Source organism: Neoarius graeffei, chromosome 3 (genome assembly GCF_027579695.1).
Source record: "Neoarius graeffei isolate fNeoGra1 chromosome 3, fNeoGra1.pri, whole genome shotgun sequence".
NCBI classification, from domain to species: Eukaryota; Metazoa; Chordata; class Actinopteri; order Siluriformes; family Ariidae; genus Neoarius; species Neoarius graeffei.
In genome coordinates, this window is record NC_083571.1 from 5,728,607 (window position 1) to 5,743,808 (window position 15,202).

The window sequence follows — 15,202 nt, forward strand, 5'->3', positions numbered from 1 at the left end:
TAAAGTCTCTGGAAAGCACAACCAGCTGGTATGACAGGGTCACAGACCATTTTCTGGAAAAGGAGCGGAGGGCAGAATTTGTGTATAAATAATGTTCATGTTGATGAATGTGAAGTGTGTATATTGTTCAGTAATGTTAAGAGAATGGTGGGCTCTGTGTTATAGGTTATACCTGGGTGTAATATTCAAGGTTCTGTGTGTTGCATAGCCTACCTGGTTATGAATTTCCAGACTGTGTTGCAGAAGATGTTCAAGGATGTGTTGCACAGCTGGGTGTTGTGTTAAAGACTCTGTGTTGCATATCAGGGTATGATGTTCAAGGCTCTTCGTTGAATAGCCAGTGATTTTTGGATGTTTGATATTTTTGATTAAGGATATGAGGCACTAGCCTGGCAAGCCAGACTATAACATGAAATGTACAAGCAAAAATACTTTCTGCCACTAGGTGGGGTTGTCTAGTTCACTATGCTAATGGGGCACACCTTTCTATGCTTTGATATCCGGCCTACAGGTTTTACGATGAATGCGTAAAATGGGCTTCCCCTGTTTTAAAAACCAGCAGCCGCCACTGATTAACAGCGAAAAAACTATTTTGTTCACGAGAGAAGCCCACAGTTATTTTTAAAAAATGCTATCGTCAGTCTGTCAGTCAAATGCACCTGACGATAGCAAAATTCAAGCCCTCACCACGCACATGTTGACTGACGCAAAGAGGAAATTCTACTGCGCATGATTTTTGTGACAGCAGACATTTACTTCCTGGCAAGACTTGGAGTTCTGACAGCTAGATTTCATCAAATAAATCAAGGTAAGATTTTCAGTCAGCTATCCTGACGATAGAAATTTTTGACGATAGAAACATTGAGAATATATTTGTGCATTCATATTTAAATTTTTCTGGAGGAAAACTATCGTAAGTTGAGATAAATCAGAGCCACTTGCGACCCTTTCAGACGACAGGCCATTTCAATGTGTTATTTCCCCGCGAAAGTGACACAGTCGTGTCTATCGTCACTGTTCTGACAATTATTGTTGATATTTCAATTTTGAAAATAAATTTTATCTTTTTTATTTCGATATTTTATTTTATTATTTGGTTCTAGTGATGAGGTATTTAATATTATTACTAAATTTGTCAGATTAATAATGTAAGAAACAGTTTTGTTGCTATTGTCATCTAGAGTGTCTGTCAGAATATGATGGTAGACGTTAGTTTGTCTGTCAGATTTTGATGATAGAAACCGATGTGTTTCTATTGTCATTTAGCATGTCTGTCATGTCAGGCTTTTATTAATTAGTTACCAGGACTACTGTCCTAAAATTTACTGTGAATGTCCAAGACCCCAAATGCTACTAGAAAAACTTAATAGAATGATCAAAATAATCAATTCAGCAATTTAAGGAGATGGGACTTAACTGGCCTCTGTTATGGTAGAATCTGCCTATACACAATATACGGTATTTACTGAAGTACATAAAAATGTTCCTGCGTGACATATCAAACAAGGAATGCAGCATAGCATTTAAGAAGATGGAATATGAAATATTGCATTTACATCCAGGTAATTGGTGTTATACAGTATTTTATTATCCATACAGGACACTTTTTTTTTCACTGGAATAAAAACATGTTCTATTCCCTTCTAGTGGGTTTCATTCATGTGGTTTGATAGCATGGAATATTGTTAGCATATCGCTTATCCTAAATGTATTACGTCAATGAAGAATGAGCGTTGAATATGGTTTACGATATTGTCAAGACAACATCGGAGACGTAAAACCTCCACGCTAGCGAGAGACTGTGACAATTTGTAAACAAATATGGCAGCCAGGTTTGCTTCATTAAATGCGGACGATTTTGAGAGAATTTTGGCTGCCAGGTCGCTCAGTTGTGTGTATATATCAGCTGTCAATGTTGATTTTAAAAGTAAATTACAGAAGGAAATGAATACTTAAGTCTGAGTGAAAAATGCTGTGGCAAGCTTGCAGCATGGAAGAAGAGTTTGGAGACAGAAATCTTAGTTTCTTGGTTGTTAGTCTGTGCTACTTGCTCTTGATAGCACTGGTTTGACTGCTTTATTAGCATTCGCGAACACGATTAATGAATGCTACACCGGCTGGAAGGTAACTGGACTGCCATGCTAACAGCACAGAGTCAGGGGTAAGCTAGTGTTGGCATTGTTGGAGGAGTTGGAACAGTTTTGCCTTGAGGAATGGGCAAAAATCCCAGTGGCTAGATGTGCTAAGCTAATAGAGACATACCCCAAGAGACTTGCAGCTGGAATTGCAGCAAAATGTGGCTCTACAAAGTATTGACTTTGGGGGGTGAATACCTATGCACACTCCAGATTTCTGTTTTTTTTTTTTCATCTTAATTTTTGTTTGTGTCACAATAAAACAACAATTTTCCGCTTTAAAGTGGTCGGCATGTTGTATAAATCAAATGGTGCTAACCTTCCAAAAATCCATTTTAATTCCAGCTTGTAATGCGACAAAACAGGACAAACACCAAGGGGGATGAATACTTTTGCAAAACACTGAATTAAAGTGACAATTCAATCTCAGGGTCATTTATTCACTGTCAGAAACAGGGGTACAGGAGGAGTCCGTTTCATCCACGTTCCCAAGCAGGATATAAAGGGTAATGTAGAAGTGTTTATGTGCATGAAAGCAGACTCCAGAGACTTTAGGTAAGTTGAACACAACTTCCTTTACTCGCGCTTCATAAAAACAAAAACAAACTCACACACTTCTTCTACGCTGCTCAACCTTCTCAACACACCTTAAAGGTGCCACCTATGGACCACATGTTCTATTACACTGAACATCTGTACATCTCCTCCCCCCACCCTTTAGCTTGTAAACCTCTTTTCTTTACTTTTAAGATTGAAGATTTAAGATTAACTGTTCCAAAGTAAAATAATTCCAAAATGATAGTTACTTCAATCTTAATCAGGTATTCCTAACTGAGCATATTCAACTCTCAATCAATAACATTAGTACCCAACGTATCACCCTCTGTTTTAGGAACAACAAACTGTAAGGTACATGCATTTTCCCAAAGGCCAGAGGAAACTCTCTGGTCAACTAGAATGTTCACAAATCCAGTCTATCTGGAGGGCGGGAAACTCTTCCCGACCTGGTCACCGTTTCACCTGAATCCTTCTGCCTTGGGTCAGTCACTGTTTCATCAGAAGAGGGCAGACCTCTCTCAGGGAGCACTGTCAGGTGAGCCCTGTTTCTTCTTAAGCTCCCTTGGTCTGTTTCCACATTGTAAGACCTTGGTGTTCAAGCAGGTCCCTGGACAGTAGCTGTGGTCTGCGCTGTTCTAATCCACACTCTCTGTCCTGGAACCAGAATGGGTAAGTCCTTTGTCTTATGCCTCTGGTTGAATGACTTTCTCTGCTTCGCTTTTAGTTCCTTGTCTTTCCCTGAAAGCTCTGAGGTTTGGCCAGGCTGGTTTCAATGCTTGTGGGGTGGTAGGAACTGTTGATCTTATCCTCCTCCTCCCCATCAGCAGTTGTGCTGGACTCAGCCCGTGAGCCAGTGGTGTAGCTCTATAAGCTAAAGGCCCGGTCCCACTGGCCGATGGACACAAAACGTATGCAAAAAGGACACAGCGGACGAGCAAAATTTCGGGGGTGGCTCTATCCGTTTTCATCTGCTCCAGAAATGGACAAAATTGGCGAAAATTTGCGAAAACAGAACGGAAAAGAACGGACGTGGGTAGTATATAGCGGGGATGTTAAACGCATGTTCATAGGAAGCCTAGTGGATGGAAGTGGATGGAAGTGGATGACAGCTCCGAAGGGGTTACCGGTGATAACTGAGAAGCGGACGCATAGCAGAAAGAGCGGCTGCATAGTGGATGAAGGGGATGCATCACGTACACCTAACGGAAACAAAGGGGATGTTGCGCGGATGTATATCGGATGCAGACCGTTCACTGCGCATGCAGGGGGTATGAATTGCGTCTGCTCCGTGGATATAAAGGGATGCAGCATGCACGCCGTCAGCGGATGAGAGTTGCGAGGATGCCCAGAGGATGCAGAGAGGATACAGCAGACGTTTAACGGATGATAACGGACATAGAACGTTTGTTGCTCGTATATGTCGCGGATTTACATCGTACACGGCGGAAAGTTCATCCGTTCTAAAAGTTTTGTGCAGCTCAAAACTTTTTGTGCGGATGAAATCACAGTGGACGGATGCTCGATGGATAGAGCATATGAAGCACGTATGCAATGAGTACACAGCGGATGCATAGCATTTTCCAACGGATGGCAAAGATTTTTTTACGTTTTACATCCTCTTTGCATCCGTAAGTGCAGTGGGACCGGGCCTTAAGAGAGCTTTCTGAGGGTCTGGACTTTTGCTGGGCAGCTGTTTAACTGTGCGGACAGCTCTCTCTGCTTCCCTGTTGCTCTGGGGGTAGCGAGGGCTGCTGGTTGTGTGACTGAAACCATAGTCCTGGGCAAAAATGGCAAAATCTGTGGAAGCAAACTGAGGGCCATTGTCAGTCACTAAGATTTCAGGTACTCCAAATCTTGCAAAGATTACCTTCAGCCGCTCCACAGTTGTAGATGTTGTCAGGGTTGGGAGGTTTGCTACTTCGATGTATCGGGAGTAGTAGTCCACCACCACAATATAATGTCCATTCTTCCACTGAAAGATATCCACTGCCACTTTTTGCCATGGTCGTGCTGGTAGGGGCGTGGTCATTAAAGGCTCTGTCTTTGTCTGTGAATACTGGCAACAAATTTCGCACCTTTCCACCATCTCTTTAATCTGCCTTGTTATCCCTGGCCACCACAGGGATTCTTGTGCCCTTGCTACACACTTAGTCACTCCCTGATGGCCTTCATGCAACCTTTCCATCATTTCCCCCTGCATGCATCCAGGGATCAGAATCCTCCTTCCTCTGAGAAGCAGGCCTTCTGCCATGTGTATGTCATTCCTCTCTGGCCAGAATGGCAGAAGATGCTCAGGGACACTTCTCCTATGGGAGGGCCAGCCTTTTTCTGTGAATGTTCTCAGCTGCTTGCAAATGTTGTCTGTACTCTGAGTTTCCCTGATGTGAGCTAATTTACTTTCAGTGGCAGGTAGATGCTGTAGAATATAATCAATGTAGGCACAGCATTCATTCTGCAAGCTGATATTGGCCTCTCTGTCCTCCAGTCCTTTGGGGGGCTCTTGAGAGAGTGTCAGCAGTGGCAAGTTGTTTGCCCGGGACATGTATGATTTTGTAGTTGAACCTCATCAGTCTTAGCCTAAATCTGAGAATTCTTGGAGGTAAATCATCTAAGGACCGAGAGCCAAGCAGGGAGATTAAAGGTTTGTGATCAGTTCTCAGTGTAAATTCCAAGCCTAGCAGATATGAGCTGAGTTGCTCACAGGCCCATGTTGCTGCTAGTGCTTCTTTTTCTATTTGCACGTACTGGACCTCTGTGGGTGTCAGGCTCCGTGATATGTACACAACTGGTCTCCACCTACCATCCGTCTGCCGCTGCAGGAGGACTGCCCCAAGTCCATATGAAGACACATCTACAGATACCATTGTTTTGTTCTTGGGATTGTATTGTGCTAGGACTGGGGAAGAACTCAGCTCTTTTTAAATTTTTTTAAAGGCTGTTTTCTGTTGTGCGTCCCATGTCCATGTGCTGTCATTTTTTAACAGATCATGTAGAGGTTTTGTGAGAACTGGTAGGCTGGGTGAAAACTTGCCAACATAATTTACCATTCCCATGAACCAGCAGACCTCTTCCACATTGCAAGGTTCTGGCATGTTTTCGATGGCGCTGATTTTGTCTGGATCAGCCTCAATTCCTGCTACGCTTATGTTGTGTCCCAGGAATTTCACTTTTTCCACAGCAAATTCACATTTTTCATTGAGGGTGAGGCCCGCTCTTTCACACCTTTTAAGTACGTCCTGCAGTCTTTCATCATGCTCTGTTTTGTCTTTTCCATAGACTAAAATGTCATCCGCATGGCACAGAGCGCCCTTTACCCCTGCGATGATCTGGGAGATTCTCAACTGAAAATGTTCAGGCACGGAAGATATACTAAAGGGGAGCCTCTGGAAGCAGTATCTTCTGAAGGGGGTAATGAAAGTTGTTAAAGGCTGTGATTCTTCGTGTAGAGGAACCTGCCAGAAACCAGATGTTGCATCTAATTTTGAGAAGACTTTTGCCCCCTCCAGCTGTGCCAGCGTCTCATCAACTGTGGGCAGTATGTGTCGCTCCCTGCACACACTGTCATTAAGTCGGGTAAGGTCCACACATATGCGGGGTTTTTTATTTGGCTTGGGGACTACAACCATTCCCGCGCACCATTCAGTTGGCTCCACGACTTTTCTTATGACCCCCATTGCTTCCATCCTGTCTAACTCTCCTTTAACTTGTTCTTTCATAGGTAATGGGACTCTGCGTGAGGCTGAGAGAGCATAAAGAATTGTTCCATCTTTCGGTTTTATCTTGTAGCTTCCTTGTAGCTTTCCAAGCCCTGAAAACACTTTCGGGAACTTAGCTCTGTACTGATGGCTTTTCTCTTGTTTCTCCTCCTGAACTGAAGCTATCTGTTGAATCAGGTTCAACTTTATTAAAGCAGGGAGTCCCATTAGTGGCATCACCAGGTTTGCCACCACGTATGCATTCTGCTTTGTTTCTTTTCTTTCAGTTTTAATGTGTGCTCTCATGATGCCCAAAACCTGTAAAGGACAGTTATCTGGACCTTTAATCTTTTTAAGTGGTGTCATAAGACTGCCATCACATGCTCTTGAGTACATGGAAGATGGAATAGCTGTAACTGAGGCACCTGTGTCCAGTTTACATGTTACTTTCTCTCCATTGAGGCTGATTTCTTTTAACCATTCCTCTTCAGCTCCTTCTGTGTTAACTGTCCCCGTGAAAACTATGTCATTTTCTGTGTCACTGTCCAAAATAGCTTCCACTCTTTGAGATGATCTGCAGACCGCAGCGAAATGTCCCTTTTTTTTGCACTTACGACACTCAGCCTCTTTGGCTGGGCACTGTTTCCATGGGTGTCCTGGCGTTTTACTGCATCTTTTACATTTGTCATTGTAGTATGTCTTTTTGACAGTGCTTGGCTTGTACGTAGACTGCTCTGGCCTGCGTGGGGGAGCTTGTCTATAATGTGTTCTCCCTCTGTTTGTGTTTATGGCATCCACATCAGCACCTTTAATTTCTGTGTGTGTCCCTCATAGTAGTTGTTGTTGCTTCTTTACTTCTTCCTGCTGCCTGACCTCGGTTATTGTTTTTGCCAGCGTCAAGTCTGGGTCTAACTGAAGTCTCTCTGACAGCTTGGAGTCCCTTATCCCAACCACTATGCTGTCTCTTATCATTTCCTCCTTTAAGGCGCCAAATTTGTAGTGTTCCGCCAGTTTATGCACATCTGTGATAAAGTTCTCTGCAGACTCGCCTTGTTGTTGCTGTCTGCTATTAAACTTAGCACGTTCATAAATGACATTGTGCTTACTACCAAAATGTTCACCAAAGGCTTTTGTCACCTCTGCATAAACTGCCTTCTGTTGGTCCGTTAGTGGTAATGTACTGAGAATGTCGTCGCTCTTGTCGCCCATTACGTACAGGATGGAGTTGACTTGGTAACCGTCTTCTTTTCCATCTAATCCTGACACCAGTCTGAACCTCTCGAACCGTCTTATCTATTGCGGCCATGAGCTGGGCTCCTCGAAGCTGAAATTGCCAGGAGGTGCGATGGAGAATATATGATCCGCCATTTCCCCGTCTCTGTCCGGGCTCCGTGTAGCTTTAGCTCAGCCTCCCCGTCGGCCAGGCAAACAGTGACGGTCTCTACCGGACTATCTCAGACTAACTTTACTCAATTAACACCACTAGCACCTACTTTATACTCACAGTAGGTTCGCCTCTTTCTGACACCATGTAGAAGTATTTATGTGCATGAAAGCAGACTCCAGAGACTTTAGGTAAGTTGAACACAACTTCCTTTACTCGCGCTTCGTAAAAACAAAAACAAACTCACACACTTCTTCTACGCTGCTCAACCTTCTTAACACACCTTAAAGGTGCCACCTATGGACCACATGTGCTATTACACTGAACATCTGTACAGGTAAGAACATAAAGGGTAACTTTACAGGTTCCTGCCCCAGAGAGCCACTGGACCCCTCAAGGTACTTTATTTCCTCAGAGTGTTGGTCAATATTTATTTTGGAGTTTGCACACAATTCTATTTTGTCCTCTTCAACAAATTCGATCCAAGATTTTCTTCTCAGTTCAGTCGTTCCTGCGAGTGTGTCTTGATGAAATAAGCCATAAGCCACGCCTCCTTGTTCATCATCACATCACAACAAAGGACTCGAGTCTCCTGAGGGGCGAACATTTTTTTTTTTTAAAGGAACGCTGGTTTTACTTTTGTCTGGACTCAGAGATCATCTTAATAACAAAGAACACATTTTCAGATCAAACGGTTTATACTGTGTGAAAGTATCGGTACCCTTTCTTTTGCACGAACTTTGTTGCACATCTTTATTTGATGACGCCTGCATTACGGAGTCGGTCCAGAAATCATTTTAGATTCCAAATATTAGTTTTTCAGCACAAAATTTAATTTTACAGAAATGATCATAAATAAAGCAGCATGCTACATAAAAGACATTTTGAAGATTAAAAAAAAAACACTAAAGGCTGCTGGGTTTTGATGTAAAGCTACAAAGCGAGTGCGACAGACAAAGTGTCTGTTAGAACCGGGTCTGGTTCTGGAAGATGTTCAGTAAAACTTGCAGCGCATTTCCTGATAAATCTGAACAAACTGGACCTGCGACTGATGTTTATTTTTAAAGCACAACGTCGTCACACAGAATACTGACTTTATTTCATTTATTACTGTTTACTGTTCCTCTTTATAGGAGTTTTTAAATATAGAATCATTTCTGTTCATTATTTTAACCCGTCTTTGCTCTACGTGTGCTTAAGTCTTTTACACATCACTGTAAGACATCTTAGGAAATAAATATATCTTGAATAAAGTCACATTTAATTCTTGTTAGCCATCCATTATCTGTAGCCGCTTTATCCTGTTCTACAGGGTCGCAGGCAAGAAAGGCCCTCGCCGGCCACGGGGCTCGAACCCGGACCTTCTTGCTGTGAGGTGACAGCGCTAACCACTACACCACCGTGCCGCCCATAAAGGATAAAAATAAATAATAAAATAAAATATCCACATTAGCATAACCTACCATGAGAAAGCTCTCGGAGTCTACTTTAGCACTCATTTAGTACGTTCATGTACAGCAGTACATTAACGTACTGCTGTACATGAACATATTCTCGGATGAGAATAAAAAAATTGAGCTTCTTGCTGTGAGGCGACAGCGCTAACCACTACACCACCGTGCCGCCCTGAATGACCATTGTGAAAGACAAAAATATCATGTGGTCTGATCCCAGCCTTAAACATTTTGCATTTCAGGGAACTCCAGTGGTCTTCACAGAGCACTGACCTCTGGAGCACTGAACACCTTTGGGAAGAGGAAGAAGAAGTAGTTTTATTTGTCACATGCACACTCAAATACAGTGAAATTCATCCTCTGCATTTAACCCATCTGAAGTAGTGAACACATGCACACACACACACACACACACGCACACACAGCAGTGGGCAGCCATGCTGCACTGAACTGGAACACTGACTGTGAGCCAAGCCTTCTTGCCCTACCTCAGTCATGCTCTTTTAACTGAATAGGGTACAATACACCCTTTTCAAAATGGGAAGTGAATACCACCTCCCGTTTTTAGTTCTAAAAACTACCACATTACAATATAGTCAGCAAACACTGTTGGATTTGCTCTTCTGACCTCGTTTCAGCACACTGGATGCAAGTATACAGCATCCACTGGTCATGTTAAATGAAGCCAAGAGCCAGAGGAATGGCATGATACTGTAATGATCCATTCAATTATCTGTAACTGCTTATCCTATGCAGGGTCATGGGCAAGCTGGAGCCTATCCCAGCTGACTATGGGTGAGAGGCGGGGTTCACTCTGGACAAGTCGCCAGGTCATCACAGGGCTGACACACAGAGACAAACAACCATTCACACTCACATTCACACCTACGCTCAATTTAGAGCCACCAATTAGCCTAACCTGCATGTCTTTGGACTGTCGGGGAAACCGGAGCACCCGGAGGAAACCCACGCGGATATGGGGAGAACATGCAAACTCCACATAGAAAGGCCCTCGCCGGCCACGGGGCTCAAACCCAGAACCTTCTTGCTGTGAGGCGAAAATGCTAACCACTACACCACTGTGCCGCCCTAATAATAATGGTGTTGACTCTAAATTGTATCGCTCTGTTGTATTACGCCATTCCAATGGTTTTCATTATGGTTCTAGCCAATCAGCATTGAGGTGACATGTTACAACAAATCGTGCCAGTATTTATTTGTAAAAACCAAACACAATCTGGTGATCGCGAACAATGAAAACGCAAAGTAAAAAAAAAGATTCGCTATGATGAGAAGTTCAAACCGACTCATCGTCAGATCATCCAACATCAAAGCACTGAAGCGAGGTGAGAAGCAGCATTCTGTGAAGTACGTCGGTCCGATCAATCTCCCAATCAATTTTCTTCAAGTATGGCACTCAGAATGTAGAAGGATGCATCATTTTTTAAAAAATTTTCCAGGAGACCATGCCCCTTGACCCCCCTGGAAGGGCGTGACTGCATCACACAATCAGATTTACCGCTTTTAATTCTCTGGGAGTTGGCAAGTATGGTAGCATCACGTGCTCCAAAGTAACACAGTGTCTTAAATATTATACTAATGTCCTATTCTCAACTGTTATTCAGTATTAACACTCAATACAAAATGGTTTTCCTATTTCAAATTTGAAAAATGGCCTCAATCAGGCTGAAGCTCATATCCCCCACTGGTCTTGTGTGTGAGTTTGAAATCCAATCAGTCCTGTAGGAGGAGTAGTGATTTTTGTGAAATTGCATATGACCCCTGTGTAACTGTATCAATGGCAGGTGGTGAACAATTCTTGTTGGAATATGCCTTTAGAGTCTTCTGGGTGAGTTTTCAGTGAAACATCCTAGCAATTTATGAAGAGTAGCGGTTAATGTGAAGAGTCACACAAAAATTTCAAACGCCCATAAACTTGTAAATATAGCAGGTGGCGCCACCGTCTTGACAACAAATCAACCTGGGGAACATTCCATATGCGTTTGATCAAAATCTGATCACTCCTGTAGAGGAGTAGCGATTTTCGTGAAACTGTACATGACCCCTTTGTAGCCTCATCCATGCAGGTGACACCACCTGGTGAACAACTCTTGTTGGAATATGTCTTTAGAGTCTTCTGGATGAGTTTCAGTAAAAACGTCCCAGCAGTTTACGAAGAGTAGTGTTTAATGTGATGAGTCACCTAAAATTTTCAAACGCCCATAAAATTGTAGGGCGGCACGGTGGTGTAGTGGTTAGCGCTGTCGCCTCACAGCAAGAAGGTCCGGGTTCGAGCCCCGTGGCTGGTGAGGGCCTTTCTGTGCGGAGTTTGCATGTTCTCTCCGTGTCCACGTGGGTTTCCTCCGGGTGCTCCGGTTTCCCCCACAGTCCAAAGACATGCAGGTTAGGTTAACTGGTGACTCTAAATTGACCGTAGGTGTGAATGTGAGTGTGAATGGTTGTCTGTGTCTATGTGTCAGCCCTGTGATGACCTGGCGACTTGTCCAGGGTGTACCCCGCCTTTCGCCCGTAGTCAGCTGGGATAGGCTCCAGCTCGCCTGCGACCCTGTAGAACAGGATAAAGCGGCTAGAGATAATGAGATGAGATGAGATATTTAATAGCATTTAATAACAAATGAATCATTTTGCTCCAACAATTTTCCAGCAGGATTTTATTTTTATTTGAATTTAATTTTTGAATATTCCTCGGGCAACATGTTGATGAGTCCATGGTCTGTGTGGGTGATCCTGAGTGACTGCTTTGCGAGAAACTGACAAGTTTAAAAAGGAAAATCTAAACTGAAATTATATTTACACAAGTGCCACACGGAGAGCTGAGCAGACCTGAGACTTGCGCTGAGCACTGTGAGTTTTATTTCAAACAAAATGAATCACTTTGATTTAAAAAAATATATATATTTTATTTTTGGGGGAGTTTATACAGAAATATGGTAGAAATACGGTTTTATTTTCGAGCTCAGTAAGGCAGTGAGGATAGGTCAGGCTACTGGAGGACACCACTGATGATAGACCACACCAATAATCACAAAAACAAACCAAAAAATGAATAATGAGCCTCCTATTCATATCTGTATTTACACTTATTTAGAAAACATTATCCAGAATAATGTATTCATATTAGTCTCTACATGATTCACTATTCACTCATTTGCATATTTGTAGTATGATTATAATTTCATGAGGACGTGCAGTCCAACCGCATTCTCCTAATATCATTAGAACAAACACTGTCAAAGCAGGAAACTGGGCTGTACATATCATATACAGGAGATATAATGATGCATAATGAGTGAGTGTGTGTGTGTGTGTGTGTGTGTGTGTGTGTATCTCCAGACACTGCTTTATGGAAATGTTTTGCAGTGAACTGTGTAGAGCTTGATGACCTGAGTGTGTGGGTGACCAAAATGTTCTACAGTATCTCCTCCAACAGCCTTGGTTGTTTTTTTTTTTTTTAATTAATAAATTTATTTATTTATATATACATTTTTGCATTACAGGTTTAAACTGCAAGGTACTGGATGTCCACATGGAGCGGAGAAAATATCCTTAGGAACCCATCTGCTTGTGTTTTTTTTTTTACCTCTGATATTTTCTTGGCAGCAACACACAAGCATGCTGCACACCTCGCTGTCAGAGCGACCTGAAAATGCTAAATCAAGGCCCAGCAGAACAGAAAAACAAACGCGTGTTGGATGTAATGGGCAGGAGCGGAGCAGAATAAGATGGAATAAGAAATATAAGAAATAAGTGAACATGTACAGAAGGGATTGATTTTATGATTGAATTGGAGCTCCATGTGAGTTTGTACAGTACAGCTGTGTGTTTCCTGGCCAAAAAAAACAAACCAAACATAGAGCTCGAGTAATATTTATTGTGTTTTATCCTGATGAGTTCTGGGTTCCTCCTGTGGGTTCACCACCCACAGAGGTAGCAGTAGGGGTTTGGTGCAGTGTGGATTGGGTGGCAGTCGAAGGCAGGGGCCTCGACGACCTGACCCCCGGACACAGCGGCTGGCTGTTGGGACATGGAATGTCACTTCGCTGGGGGGGAAGGAGCCTGAGCTTGTGCGGGAGGTTGAGAGGTACCGGCTAGAGATAGTCGGGCTCACCTCCACGCACAGCTTGGGCTCTGGAACCCAGCTCCTCGAGAGGGGCTGGACTTTCCACTTCTCTGGAGTCGCCCATGGTGAGCGGCGGCGGGCTGGTGTGGGCTTCCTTATAGCTCCCCAGCTCAGCCGCCATGTGTTGGAGTTTACCCCAGTGAACGAGAGGGTCGCCTCTCTGCGCCTTCGGATTGGGGAGAGGGCTCTTGCTGTTGTTTGTGCCTACGGGCCAAATAGCAGTATAGAGTATCCGGCCTTCTTGGAGTCCCTGGGAGAGGTACTGAGGGGTGCTCAGACTGGGGACTCCATTGTGCTACTGGGGGACTTCAATGCTCACGTGGGCGATGACAGTGACACCTGGAGGGGCGTGGTTGGGAGGAACGGCCTCCCCGATCTGAACCCGAGTGGTGTTTTGTTATTGGACTTCTGTGCTAGTCACAGTTTGTCCATAACGAACACCATGTTCGAGCATAGGGGTGTCCATAAGTGCACGTGGCACCAGGACACCTTAGGTCGGAGGTCGATGATCGACTTTGTAGTCGTGTCATCTGATCTCCGACCCTATGTCTTGGACACTCGGGTGAAGAGAGGGGCTGAGTTGTCAACTGATCACCACCTGGTGGTGAGTTGGATCCGCTGGCGGAGGAGGAAGCTGGACAGACCTGGCAGGCCCAAACGTATGGTGAGGGTCTGCTGGGAACGTCTGGCCGAGCACTCTGTTGGGGAGGTCTTTAACTCCCACCTCCGGGAGAGCTTTTCCCAGCTTCCGAGGGAGGCGGGGGACATTGAGTCTGAGTGGACCATGTTCTCTACCTCCATTGTGGACGCAGCTGTTCGGAGCTGTGGCCGCAAGGTCTCCGGTGCCTGTCGTGGCGGCAATCCCCGAACCCGGTGGTGGACACCGGAAGTAAGGGATGCCGTCAAGCTGAAGAAGGAGTCCTATCGGGCCATGTTGACCTCCGGGACTCCTGAGGCAGCCGACGGGTATCGGCAGGCCAGGCGTGCTGCAGCTCGGGCAGTTGCGGAGGCAAAAACTCGGAACTGGGAGGAGTTCGGGGAGGCCATGGAGAAGGACTATCGGTCGGCCTCGAAGAAATTCTGGCAAACCGTCCGGCGCCTCAGGAGGGGGAAGCAGTACTCTGCCAACACTGTTTACAGTGCGGGTGGGGAGCTGTTGACCTCGACTGGGGACATTGTCGGGCGGTGGAAGGAATACTTTGAGGATCTCCTCAATCCCACCGCCATGTCTTCCACTGAGGAGACTGAGGCTGATGACTCAGAGGTGGACTCGTCCATTACCCAAGCCGAAGTCACTGAGGTGGTTTGCAAGCTCCTCGGTGGCAAGGTACCGGGGGTGGATGAGATCCGCCCTGAGTATCTCAAGTCTCTGGATGTTGTGGGGCTGTCTTGGTTGACACGCCTCTGCAACATCGCGTGGCGGTCGGGGACAGTGCCTCTGGAGTGGCAGACTGGGGTGGTGGTCCCTCTTTTTAAGAAAGGGGACCGGAGAGTGTGCTCCAATTATAGGGGAATCACACTTCTCAGCCTCCCAGGGAAAGTTTACTCCAGGGTACTGGAGAGGAGAATTCGACCGATAGTCGAACCTCGGATCCAGGAGGAACAATGCGGTTTTCGTCCTGGTCGCGGAACACTGGACCAGCTCTATACCCTTCATAGGGTGCTCGAGGGTTCATGGGAGTTTGCCCAACCAGTCCACATGTGCTTTGTGGATCTGGAGAAGGCATTCGACCGTGTCCCCCGTGGTATTCTGTGGGGGGTGCTTCGGGAGTATGGGGTTCGGGGCTCTTTGCTAAGGGCTGTCCGGTCCCTGTACGAACGGAGCAGGAGTCTGG